Consider the following 12,392-nt stretch of genomic DNA (forward strand, 5'->3'; position numbering starts at 1 on the left):
TTAAGATATAAATAAAAATGTTTGCTATGTCTGGAAACTTGATGTAAAAAATTCTAATCTTTAAACAATATCTGTTTCTTCTTCTACTTTTTTATATGCTGCATAATTGATATTTATGACCGAAAATTCAGTTCCCTTTAAAGAAGAAAAATCAATAAAAATAATAATTTGTTTTAGATTTCAAGTATGAATATAAACTAAGCTACGGTTGAATATATACAAAAATATTATATATTCGAATTATATCTTGTTCAAATATATAATATTGTATTAAGATTACTATTAAGATTTTTCTATTATCGAACAATTTATCTAATACTAAATTATAAAAATTATCAAAATAAAAATAGAAATCATGGCTTTTTTTAATTTCTTTTTTTCTTCAAACTAAAATAGAGACTGAACTCCGTTATGATATTTGATCAAAAATAACAGCAAAATTTTTCAGAGTGGAGCAGCTTGAATTTAGAAGCGACGAAAATGCTTCCATTCGCAGGGTACGAGCTGGAGCATCGGCCGGCAATATTCACTGGTATTTCAGTATGTTTTTTGGAGCAGTGAATATACCTGTGGCATTTGGAACAGCTAGAGTAGCAGTGAAATTTGTCACAGTGACAGTAGCAGTGAAATTTGTCACTGTGACAGTAGCAGTGAAATCTGTCACAGTAACAGTAGCAGTGATTTTTGTCACAGTCACAGTAGCAGTGATTTTTGTCACAGTGACAGTAACAGTGACTTGTCACAGTGACTGCTCCAGTCACTGTGACAACTTTTTGGTTGGAACAGGCTGTCACAGTGACTGCTCCAGTCACTGTGACAAGTCACTGTTACGTTACTTTCGACCCATCTCTAATATGAATGAAATAGCTAAATCTCCCCAAAACCTTAAAGCAGAAAGCATGACTGGACTTGAAATGTTATTTCAATTGAAGAAACGCAAGGTCTTGCCGTTAGTGGAACTAATTCCCATTCTAGACTTGCTGCACACAAAATTCTGAGCTGTTACCAGAAGACGCCTAATAAACTCATGTTTGTGAAAATTGCAACACCATGAAAGGACTTACGCGAGTGAGCTGAAATTATCAGGAAATGCAAAGTAGAGCATGATATGCAAATGATTAGAATTTCAGACCCGTAGCGCATGCGTATGCTGAGCAGCGCCCTCTGAACGGCGGATGAATTTGAATAAATAGACGGCTGTAGCGAGGTATGGTTATCGGTGGTTATATGCTAGTGGAAAACGTTAGCTTAGTTGTTACTTATGCCTCTTCGACGAAAGAGAGCGAGATTTCAGCAGTTTACGGGGTTTGAACGTGGGAGAATCATCGGCCTTCGTAGAGCTGGATTGTCTTATCGTGCAGTAGCCGCTCGTGTGCAGCGTAACAGCAGCACAGTGATGCGTGTTTGGAAGCAGTGGACGGACGAGTGTCGGACAACTCGAAAATCCGGGAGTGGACCCCGAAGTGTCATGTCAGCTCGGGAGGACTGACGCCTGGTCCGCATGGCGCTGACGAACCGTATGGCTCCCTCTAGACAACTGACAGCACAGTGGTCAATAGCTACAGGTGTTTCATTGTGTGCTTCATCAATTCGTAGACGTCTGCTGCACTGTAGACTGCACGCAAGGACTCCTTAATTCAGGATCCCCCTCACGCTAAACCATCGCCGCCTGCGGCTACAACGGGCCAATCAGCATAGTGACTGGCGGGCTTATTGGCAGCGTGTTGTGTTCTCTGACAAATCCCGCTTTAATTTGTGGCACCATGGTGGCCGCATTCGTGTCAGACGTTATGCCGACCTTCCGGAGTACATTATCGAACGTCACAGTGGACGAAAACCAGGAGTTATGGTCTGGGGTGACATAGCATATCATGGACAATCTCAATTGCCACGAATTGTGGGTAATCTGAACAGCAACCGGTACATCAGGGAAGTTCTACAGCCCCAAGCTGTTCCCTTCCTTCAAGCCTTGCCAGGAGCTGTATTTCAACAGGACAATGCCCGCCCTCATATTGCTAGGATTGTTCAATCCTTCCTTGCATCGGGGCAGGTACAGCTTCTTCCTTGGCCAGCGTATTCACCGGATATGTCGCCGATTTAACATGTGTGGGATTTCGTTGGTCGACGTCTCGCTCGTGATCCTCGTCCTGTTGCTTCTACAGACGAACTTTGGGCACGCATACAAACAATATGGAATGCTCTTCCTCAGACAGACATTCAAAATTTGCTTGACTCCATGCCACGTCGTGTAGCAGCACTTATTGTGGCGCTTGGTGGCTACACAAAATNGGGTACGCATACAAACAATATGGAATGCTCTTCCTCAGACAGACATTCAAAATTTGCTTGACTCCATGCCACGTCGTGTAGCAACACTTATTGTGGCGCTTGGTGGCTACACAAAATACTGATTTCGATCTCTTGTTATTGTTTGTTTGCATTGAAAGTTCAATCATTTATTTGTACCACTCAACTGTGTATTAAATTTCATTCAATTATGACGATTCCTTCATGGTGTTGCAATTTTCACAAACAGGAGTTTACTTTCTTTTCTTCGCAACAATAACACCGAATAATATTGAGTCTAAGAATTCTGCCCATCTATTTAAATGGGATGAAGCCTTTGTAACAGCTGATTTTAAATTAGTTTCATCAATACTGGATAAGCTGTCAAATAATTTATTGACAGTTGAGCAGAACTCCGCTGTATGATAAGAGCTATAAAGTAGATTGCCAAAAATACTAAGATTGCTAATACCCGCTGCAACAGATTGACTTATAACGTGTGCAGTGAGATTCTCATCCATTCAGTCCATCAAGCTCAATGGGTTTTAGCGTCAATACGGGAACACTTCCATGATCCTGTTTCGAATCAAATTCAGTGAAGCCACATATGACCAAAGTGCATTTTTGAAACCATTGAAATGAACAGGATACTTTTTAAAGTTGTTCCGAAAACTTTTTTATAAGTGAGGCACGTCAAAAAAAGTAAATACATCAACATTAATAACAGTAAAATAAGGACTGTCTATAGTCACGCCTAATTCTTTGGCATGCAGTTTACGATTATAGGCTCCCTAGTCACATACAACAGCAATTGGGATCATGCCACACTGAATGAGTTCACGCAGCAAATTAGTCAGTAAAATCTTCAGTGTGGCAGCTGGGGCTGTTTGCTATGAAAAAAAGAGACCAACAATTTGTTTTGATTTTTTGCAAAGCCCACGTACCTTAAAAGATAGAGCGTGTGTTGCAAGCTTGGAAGAAGAAGATTGAATTATGGATCTTCAAATCCCACAATATTTATCTTTGTTTTTATTGTAAACCAACCCACATTTCCATGTCATTTCATCAAAAGATATAATACTATTGTATATTCTTTGTGGCTTTAACTTACTGGCTATAAGTTTATTTGAATTGAGTACAGCAGTTGGAAATCCTGGTTCCATTTTTACGCCGGATACAATATTTAAATAAGCACATCTATTAACTAAAAACTCAGATTCTGATACTAATCTAGTAAAAATTTCTTTTCTTATTAAATTCAGAAGTAATTCACTATTTAGTAATATTAAATTACAAATTTAGGGTCAAGTAACATAACTTAAAGTTACATTTGTTACAAAATTTTGAATAACTTCAAAAGAAATTTATAGATCAGTTTTAAACTATTGACCTTAGTGCATAAGGCATGACTAGGGTTGCAAGTTTGTCGCGGGAAAAAAAAGACATAAATTCGCGGGTGATTCGCGCTAAAGTTTTAAAAATTCGCGAAATTTTCGCAGATAACATATGCACTGATATTTACACCGAAAATCAATTTAAAAATAATAAAAAAGTTACAAAATTTTATTTTTAAGCAATATTAATGCCGTTACTTAAATGTACAGAATTTTGATACAAAATATTATACATGGTTAGGTTATTCACGCTAATGTTTCTCCTTTCATCACTCAATACATTTTTGTATTTTGAAAAAGATCGTTCGGCATCCACGCTATTAGTTGGTACTGACAAACATCGAATTGCCACTTTAGACAGTTTTGGATAGCGTTCCATCTTCGATTTCCAAAACTGAATTAATTGTCTACTTTTAACGTGTAGTTCATTAACTGTCGCTTTGTAAGCATTAAATTCGTTCTTCAACTCTTCTTCATCCTCAAACATGGGGATAGAGTTAAAAATAAAAGAACTATCATCTTCTTGGAAAACATCTAAGTATTTGAATTGACTAGGATCAAAAGCTCTGCATGCTTTAAAAAAGCTTGATGCTGGTTGACGAAATCTGTGTGTTGTAATATTGCCTTCAAAAAAGTATGCCTGAATTTTTTTCTGGCATGATTTTAAAGCTTTTTTAGATTTCAAGTGCTGGCAGGTTATAGATTTGCTTTTTAAATCTTCAGCAAGATCAGACATTTCATTAAAAATAGCATGCGAACTTATTCTTTGTTTTTCATATAAATTTAATAGATTCAAAATTAAAGATGCATATTTTTCAATCTTTCTTAAATCTTCACTCAATTCTGCGTTACAACATTCTTCGGAAATCGTGCTGATCAAAGAACTACTGCTATTTTGTTGCTCTTTATCGAAGTACTCTGCATATTCAGCTCAGTAATTTACGTGAAACAAAGCTGCCTTAAACCAGCTATTCCATCTGGTTTGTACAGGAACCGGTGGTAGAGCGGCGTTTTTGCCCTTTTCAACTAAAAAGGCTCGAAATCGACCCTTACGTGAAGGACATGCTGTGAATGCACGCTTTAAATGCACAATAAAAGAATTCACTTTTTCAAATTGATTTTGCCATATTTCTCCTAGGAGATTTAAAAGATGTGCATTGCAAGTCACATGAACATCATTCAAGAAAACTGCTTTCAAACTTTTTTCCTATGCTTTGTTCATGTAAGAGGCATTGTCAGTGACGAAAGATGAAATGGTATTAAAACGAAGCTTGTACTTCTGACAACACTGGATAACTGCTTCGCTAACAGTTTTAAAATTTACACTTTCCAGTGGTATGCTTTCTAAGAAAAAAGCAGATAAAGAAATGTCAGAACTATCATCTTGTATGTCCACAGATGGAACTGCTAACAAGTTTAATACATATCTGTCTTCAGAGTCTGTAGTTTCTTCCGCCACAATACTTACACCAGCTGCAGAGGCTAAAATATCGGCAACTTAATTTTTATGAAATTCGTGAATCTTTGGCAGGTAGTGGTTTCGTAAGTGGCTAGAGCTTGGAATGACACCAATATCTTTAAGGGAATTTTCCAGGTAACCCTTCAGTGCAGGATTATCTAGCTTGTTCAGGGGAATGTTTGCAGCTGCAAATACACCTACCAACTTTGAAAGTTGAACACCATGGTGTTGGTCTTGAAGGGTTTTTTTTCCAAACAACTTTTCAATACCTGTTTGAGTTACACTGGGTTCACTGGTTTTCTTTTTTAGATGTAGTTTACTTTTTAAATGTATTTCACAGCTATCTTTCCTCGAAAAATCTACTGGAACATTGCAATTGGCACAAAACAAAAGATTCTTTCTTACTTCAAAAGTTCCTTTTTTATATTGCTTACAACGCTCGAGAGCAGTTATCTTGCTCGTATGGCTCATTTTACCATCTAAGAAGAACTGAAAACTTTCCTTAATCTCACATGAAAATGAAATGAGATATTTTGAGTAGACTTTGCAGTATTTTTGAAGGAATGAAAGTTACAATACACTTTCCTGTTATCCATCAAAAGATTAAAAGAGCCGCTCTTGAGTATTCTATTGTTAACAAGCATTTCCACATGCCTTTCTGTACCTATTGAAATAATCAGTGTAAATATATGTACCTTCTCACTACTAGAAATTTCCTGTGAAAGAGTCAATTTTTCTTCTACTTTTGTTTTCCTTTATCTTTTATATTCTAGTTGACTGTTAGGAAAGGGAGGCATTGGTGTCAATCAGTCAACAAAAAGATAAGAAAACCACCCTTTTTGTGACCACCAGTCTTCAATCAACTTTTCAGTCCTACTAATTCCAGCAATGAAATTCAATCCCCCAAATAATTTGCATACCACCCCTAGTACTGTACCTAAATTTCTTATTGCCACACTCACTTCATTGTAACCATCATATATTAGGACTTATCACTCTTAGTATAAACTAATTTGTGACTTCCGCTTCTGCGTTTTCGCTCGCCACTCTACTCATCTCTACATCGACACCATTACAGGCGACCACGGGCACTACCACAGACGAAAAAGTCAATTGTCCGCTTCGCGGACAGGCACTTTGTATACTACTCCAGTTCAAGTTCAAGTTGAGAGGACTGTCCCTCTGGTCAATGGAGGGGGAGATAAGAATTGATAGATTTATGAAGAATTAGAATGTAGAAAATCTTATCTTTCGGTTTGTTCATGGTATTCAATTTCAATACAAAAGCGAGGAGCTTGTATAGAGCCTAACCCAATTCTAATGTCATTTTGCTAGATACTTTTGTGAATGCTTTGAAAAAATAAAATCAATTTTTAAACTTCAGAAAAATAATACACAAATATATTTTTATTGATAAGATAAAACAGAAAAAAATAACTTCAAATTGTGAATAATTTTCATTTAAATCGCGCGAATTGAATAACTTTCATTCAAATCGCGCAATTTTAAAAAATTCGCGAATTTTTGAAAAAAACTTGAAATTTCGCGGAAACGGTCGCGAAAATTCGCGCCGCGACAAACTTGCAACCCTAGGCATGACTGGACTTGAAATGTTATTTCAAGTGAAGAAACGCAATGTCTTGCCCTTCTTCAGAGCTTCTGTTAAATCTCTTGAACAATGGAAAACAAGAAAATAAAAGAACGTTTAAAACAATTAAAAATATTTATATGTACCCAAGTACAGTAAACATGTACCAAACATTTGTAACAAAAAGCTCAATGTAACATTGCTACTGATAAAAATATTGATAAACTACTTTTTAATCTCCTCAAGCTAAATGTATGTTAACCAAATTGTGCAGTGAAACAAGTGCCCAACTTGAAACCAATAGGTTGATAATGATGATTCTATTGCAAGAGATGTTACATTTAGGAGATTTTGTTACATGATTTACAAATCTGAAAGGAAATATCTTAAATTTTTTTTAAAACTGTTCCATGAAAACTGATTCTTAATTTACTTCAAGTATATATATTTTTAAATAAACACATATATTAACTAAGATCTCAGATTCTGATACTAATCTAGTAAAAATTTCCTTTCATATTAAATTCAGAAATAATTCCCTACTTAGTAATATTGAAGCACAAATTTAAGGTCAAGTGACAAAAACAATTTAATAAACGAAAAAAATTGTGGTAACTCAAGTAACATAAAATAAAGTTACATTTGTTACAAAATTTTATTTCGAATAACTTCAGAAAAATTGTATAGATCATACCATATATAGATACACCATAGTACAAATTCAGGTATGAAGTACAGTCTTTTGGATACTTTTGATTTTAAGGAAATATTTCGAACTTTTTTTATCAAAAATATTTAAATTGACCCTTTGTGTAACAATATTGCTTATTTATTACTGAGCATTTGCAATTTTGAGTAGGATGTTACTGCTCGAAGCTTCGACATCCCGGAAACTACTCCCTTTCTTTACTTCTCCCCTCTATATTCTTTGGTTTAGGCTATGTTGGAGCAATGATCAGCTCAAAGAGAAGTAGCAGCTTTGACTAGAGATGAGTCAAAAGTAACGGATCAGTGACTATTCGCAGTGGTTGGTCCAGTTACTGTGACAACCTGCTCCAACCAAAATGCTGTCACAGGGAAAAAATAACTGCTATAGTCACTGTAACAAATTTCTTTGCTACTGTCACTGCGACAAATTTCACTGCTACTGTCATTGTGACAAATATCACAGCTACTTTCACTCTGAAATTTCACTGTGATAAACCTCATTGCTACTGTCGCTGCTCCAAAAATCACAATGAAAATGTTGTTTTTCACAGTTTGATTTCCTTTGACTGCCAGTCGCTTCTCCATACTTACTGCTTTCCTAGCAAAGCTTTGACATCCCAGAGACTTCTCCCTTACTGTACTTCTTCTCCCCTCTATATTCTTCGGTTTAGGCTATGTTGATGCAATGATCAGTTCAAAGAAAAGTAGCAGCTTTGACTAGAGATATGTCAAAAGTAACGGAGCAGTGAATGGCCCAGTCACTGTCACAATTGCTCAAGCCAAAAAGTTTTCACAAGGAAAAAATTTCTGCTACTGTCACTGTGACAAATTTCATTGCTACTGTCATTGTGACATATATCACAGCTACTTTCACTTTAAATTTCACTGTGATAAACTTCACTGCTACTGTCGCTGCTCCAAAAATCACAGTGAAAATGTTGCTTTTCACGGTTTGACTTCCATTGACTGCCAGTCGTTGCTCCATACCTTGCCACTGGAAGCATTTTCCTTGCTCTGCTGTGATAAATGCTGCTCTTATTTTTTGATTGAATATCATAACGGCTAATGGCGTCCATTTACTGTTTGAGTGTGAACGTACCGCTTGAATCTCTGTTTTGATTATTTTAATAATTTGTTAGGTTTTCCATAATTTGTGTTCCGATGAAATTGTTATATAATGAAGAATCTTTCAAATAATATTTTTACAATATTTTTTCTCGCATATATTTAAATATAGTTAAATTTTTATTTATCATAAAAATTTAAAGCAAAATATATTTTTTATTGATTTTTTCTTTAAATGAGACTAGATGTTTTATTATAAATATAAACTATACAGTATATATAAAAATAAAAAAAAAGAAATCAGACTAAAATAAAAACAGATATATTAAGAAATCAGAAAACATGAACACATCAACAATAATTTACGTATGAAAAGTTTACGCAATATGCTCATATATTTTAAGGTTTTCTTTACTTATAATGTTAACTATAATTTGTCGTGCTTGAAAGAAAGTGTGCAGTGGTTATGAAGCTATCCTTGCACTCGGGAGTTCACTGGTACGAGTCATGCAGGTCACTTGTCTACAGTCGATTTTTTGCTTATAAATTTATTTCTATTAAAATTTTGCTTGGGTCTCAACATGTTGAAGCAAAATTTTGATAGAAATAAATTTTGCGTTGCTTTACTGCTATAAAAGCCTCAAATTTTAAAATCATTATTGAAGAAATAATACTGAGAATAAAATATTCGATAATCAAAATATTTTTTTGATGTTTTAAAATAACTAAAATAAATAGTTTTTTAAAAAATAAATTCCATTTTCAAGTTCCATATTATATTTAATATCAAATTAATATCTGATTAGATTTATTTCTTATACACCTTTTGAAACATAAAGTAATTTCGTTTTAAAACAATACTTTTTTTTGTTTTTAATTTCCATCCTCTCCTGTTTTGAGGATAGAAAGTTTAGGAATGAAATTAAAAATACAGTAAAGTGAAAAGTCTAAAATATGAATTCAGAGAAATTCTTAGAGCTCACAGAATGTCATAATGGCATTATGTCATAATATCAATGAACTTTAGTACATTCGCCGATAATACTATAGAGTTCAATCTGTGCATCTTCTTGATTACTCATAGATTTTTAATCACACATCTATGAGTGCCTAACAAAAATATTGATTAATTGTAAACTACTGAAATAAGCTAGAATTATAATAGCATAAAACAGTTAAATTTTTTATATGCATTAATAAAATTAAAACAAAGTTTTTGTTTTTTCTCCTCTGAACAACAAAATTAGGAGAATTTTTTTTTTTCCTTAGTGGCCCCATCTGTTGGCTCCTACTATACTGAAGGTCCCCATGATTTATACCTAGGTGTACAAAAGTAATGCTCACCAGACCATAATAAAATAAATGCATAATTATGAAAACATCGAAATTTCTCCAACAAAATTTAAATAAACTTATGTTTTCATACCAAGCCTTCTTTTCTTTTATAAAAGGAAAAAAATATTCATAAAATATAGAAAAGCTAAGAAGAATTTCAATACGGTGATATTTATTTGTCTGACAAAATAGCTAAAAATGTACTTATGATTAAGCTTGCACTTTACTGTACATTTAATTAAGAAATCAATATTCTTTAAAACAATACATCGTATTAATGTCATCATTCATCGCTTTTGATACCAATAATGACTACTAAAATTAAGAGATAATATTTTTACTGTAACAACATTACGAAAACATAAGTAGCTCGAAGAATTAAAAGTTATAATTTATTATTTTATCTGAGATAAAATCTTTTCTTGCGTTATTTTAACATATTACAAGAATAGAAAAAGGTTTCATACTCGTTATTAAAAACCATACTACTATATACATACATATACATGGGTTTTTAAAAATCATTACTTAACATAAAAAGGACTACTAAGTATAACGATTGATTATTTTGATTTATCACATAAAATATTGATGATATCCATAACCTTGCTGAAAACTAATTATATCGTGTACTTTTAAAATGCATAATCAATAACTTTATATCAAATTTAATTAATTACAACGATTAAGCTAATTGATGGATGGGTTTTTAAAAATCATTACTTAACATAAAAAGGACTACTAAGTATAACGATTGATTATTTTGATTGATCACATAAAATATTGATGATATCCATAACTTTGCTGAAAACTAATTATATCGTGTACTTATAAAATGCATAATCAGTAACTTTATATCAAATTTAATTAATTACAACGATTAAGCTAATTGATTGATGGAAAATATCGATTAACCTTATATTGAAATAAACACAGTAGCCGAAGTCACAGAATACTAGCACTTTTTACCCTATTAAAATTAAAAATCTCAATTAAATTTTTTCCTTACCTTCCGCGCATAGTAAGTTGCACAGAAAGCTTTATTTATACTATACGGTTATAAAGCAATAAATAGTTTTTATAAATAAATATAAATGAAATTTGTAATAGTTTAATACTGGTAGTTATTTATCGATAGTGTAATATTATATTTGCGTGAGTGTTATTTCAAGGAAAATCTATAACTATCCTATTTTTGAGAGACTATTGTCTGTTTAGTTTATTCGATGAGAATAAAAGGAAAACAATAGCCTTTAGTGATGGTATAGAACTCACTACGATTGCCAAGTTAGAGAATTTCCTGGTATCTTTTTCCTTGGAAATGCCTGTAAAGGAGAGAATTCTAAAAATGTTAAGGATTTTCAAAAATATGATAACAATTTATCTATGTAGACTTCATCATAATTTTGAAAATTAAAATTTATTCACGTTGCTCTCTGTTTAACTTACGGTGGTGATTACCATACGTAAAATCTCCGTACTGCGTTTTAAGGAGAAAGTAGGGGTTACTATCTAACGTAAGTTCAGTGACTTAAGTTTCAAGGAAATGGAGACCGAGTGTATATAAAATGAATATCTACTATCAAAAGGATACTATGAAATATCGCAACTGTATTATAGCTGCGGCAATCAGAGTGAGTCCTACGAAATTTCTCTTAGAAATTGATCAGGGTATCAACCAACATAAACTCATCGAAGTCTTAATGAGCGCAGAATATAAGGCTGAGAGCAAGGTGCTTTTGCTTTCCTCAGTGAAATAGATATCCCACAATTACAAATTGATAATTTGTAAGCTACAAATCGTTTGCGGTCGCCCCCTTTTACATGGTGGACGCTAGAGGAAGGGGGTCTTGCCCTTTTGTGGAACTAAATCCCTTTATAGTCTCGCAGCTCACAACCTTCAGAGCTGTTACCAGAAGACGCTGTCCTACCCTCTGCGTTTAGTTTCCCCGCTACACTGAAATTGAAACAAAATGTAAAATCCTTAAAAACTTGTTTATTTTACATTTAAAAAAATAATTAACGATTTTGATTACTAACTATATTCACCAATGCAACAATAGAGCATAGCGAATACTCCTGAATTGAAGACTAGTTGACAAAAGACAATCGGACAACTTTTTCGGATTTTCCCGAAGATTTTATTTTCATATTTAAAGTGGTAGTAATTATATACTGTTTCTTATCATGGTTGTCAATTTTCCAAAGACATTATTCCAAGTGTCCTCGGGCCAGTGGCGTAGCGAGCTTAACTCGCGCCCGGGGCACAATATCCTTTTAGCGCCCCCCATTCGAAAACCATGCAATATTATATGTAAAATATACTAGCAATTTAATAAATAAATAAAGTAAAATAAATAAAGTCATAGATTCAAGCTAGGCTTTAAATTTGAGTCAAAAAATGTAGTTGAGAGAACAAGACTAGATTTTAAAATGTAGAATTAGTTCAAAAGATACCTATTATTTATTTTACATATTTATAAAGAAATATTTTAAAAACACGCAGTTTTAAAACAATAAAAAAGTAAATATTTATTATCTCTAAGGAGATACATAT

Source organism: Parasteatoda tepidariorum, chromosome 9, assembly GCF_043381705.1.
Source record: "Parasteatoda tepidariorum isolate YZ-2023 chromosome 9, CAS_Ptep_4.0, whole genome shotgun sequence".
NCBI classification, from domain to species: domain Eukaryota; kingdom Metazoa; phylum Arthropoda; class Arachnida; order Araneae; family Theridiidae; genus Parasteatoda; species Parasteatoda tepidariorum.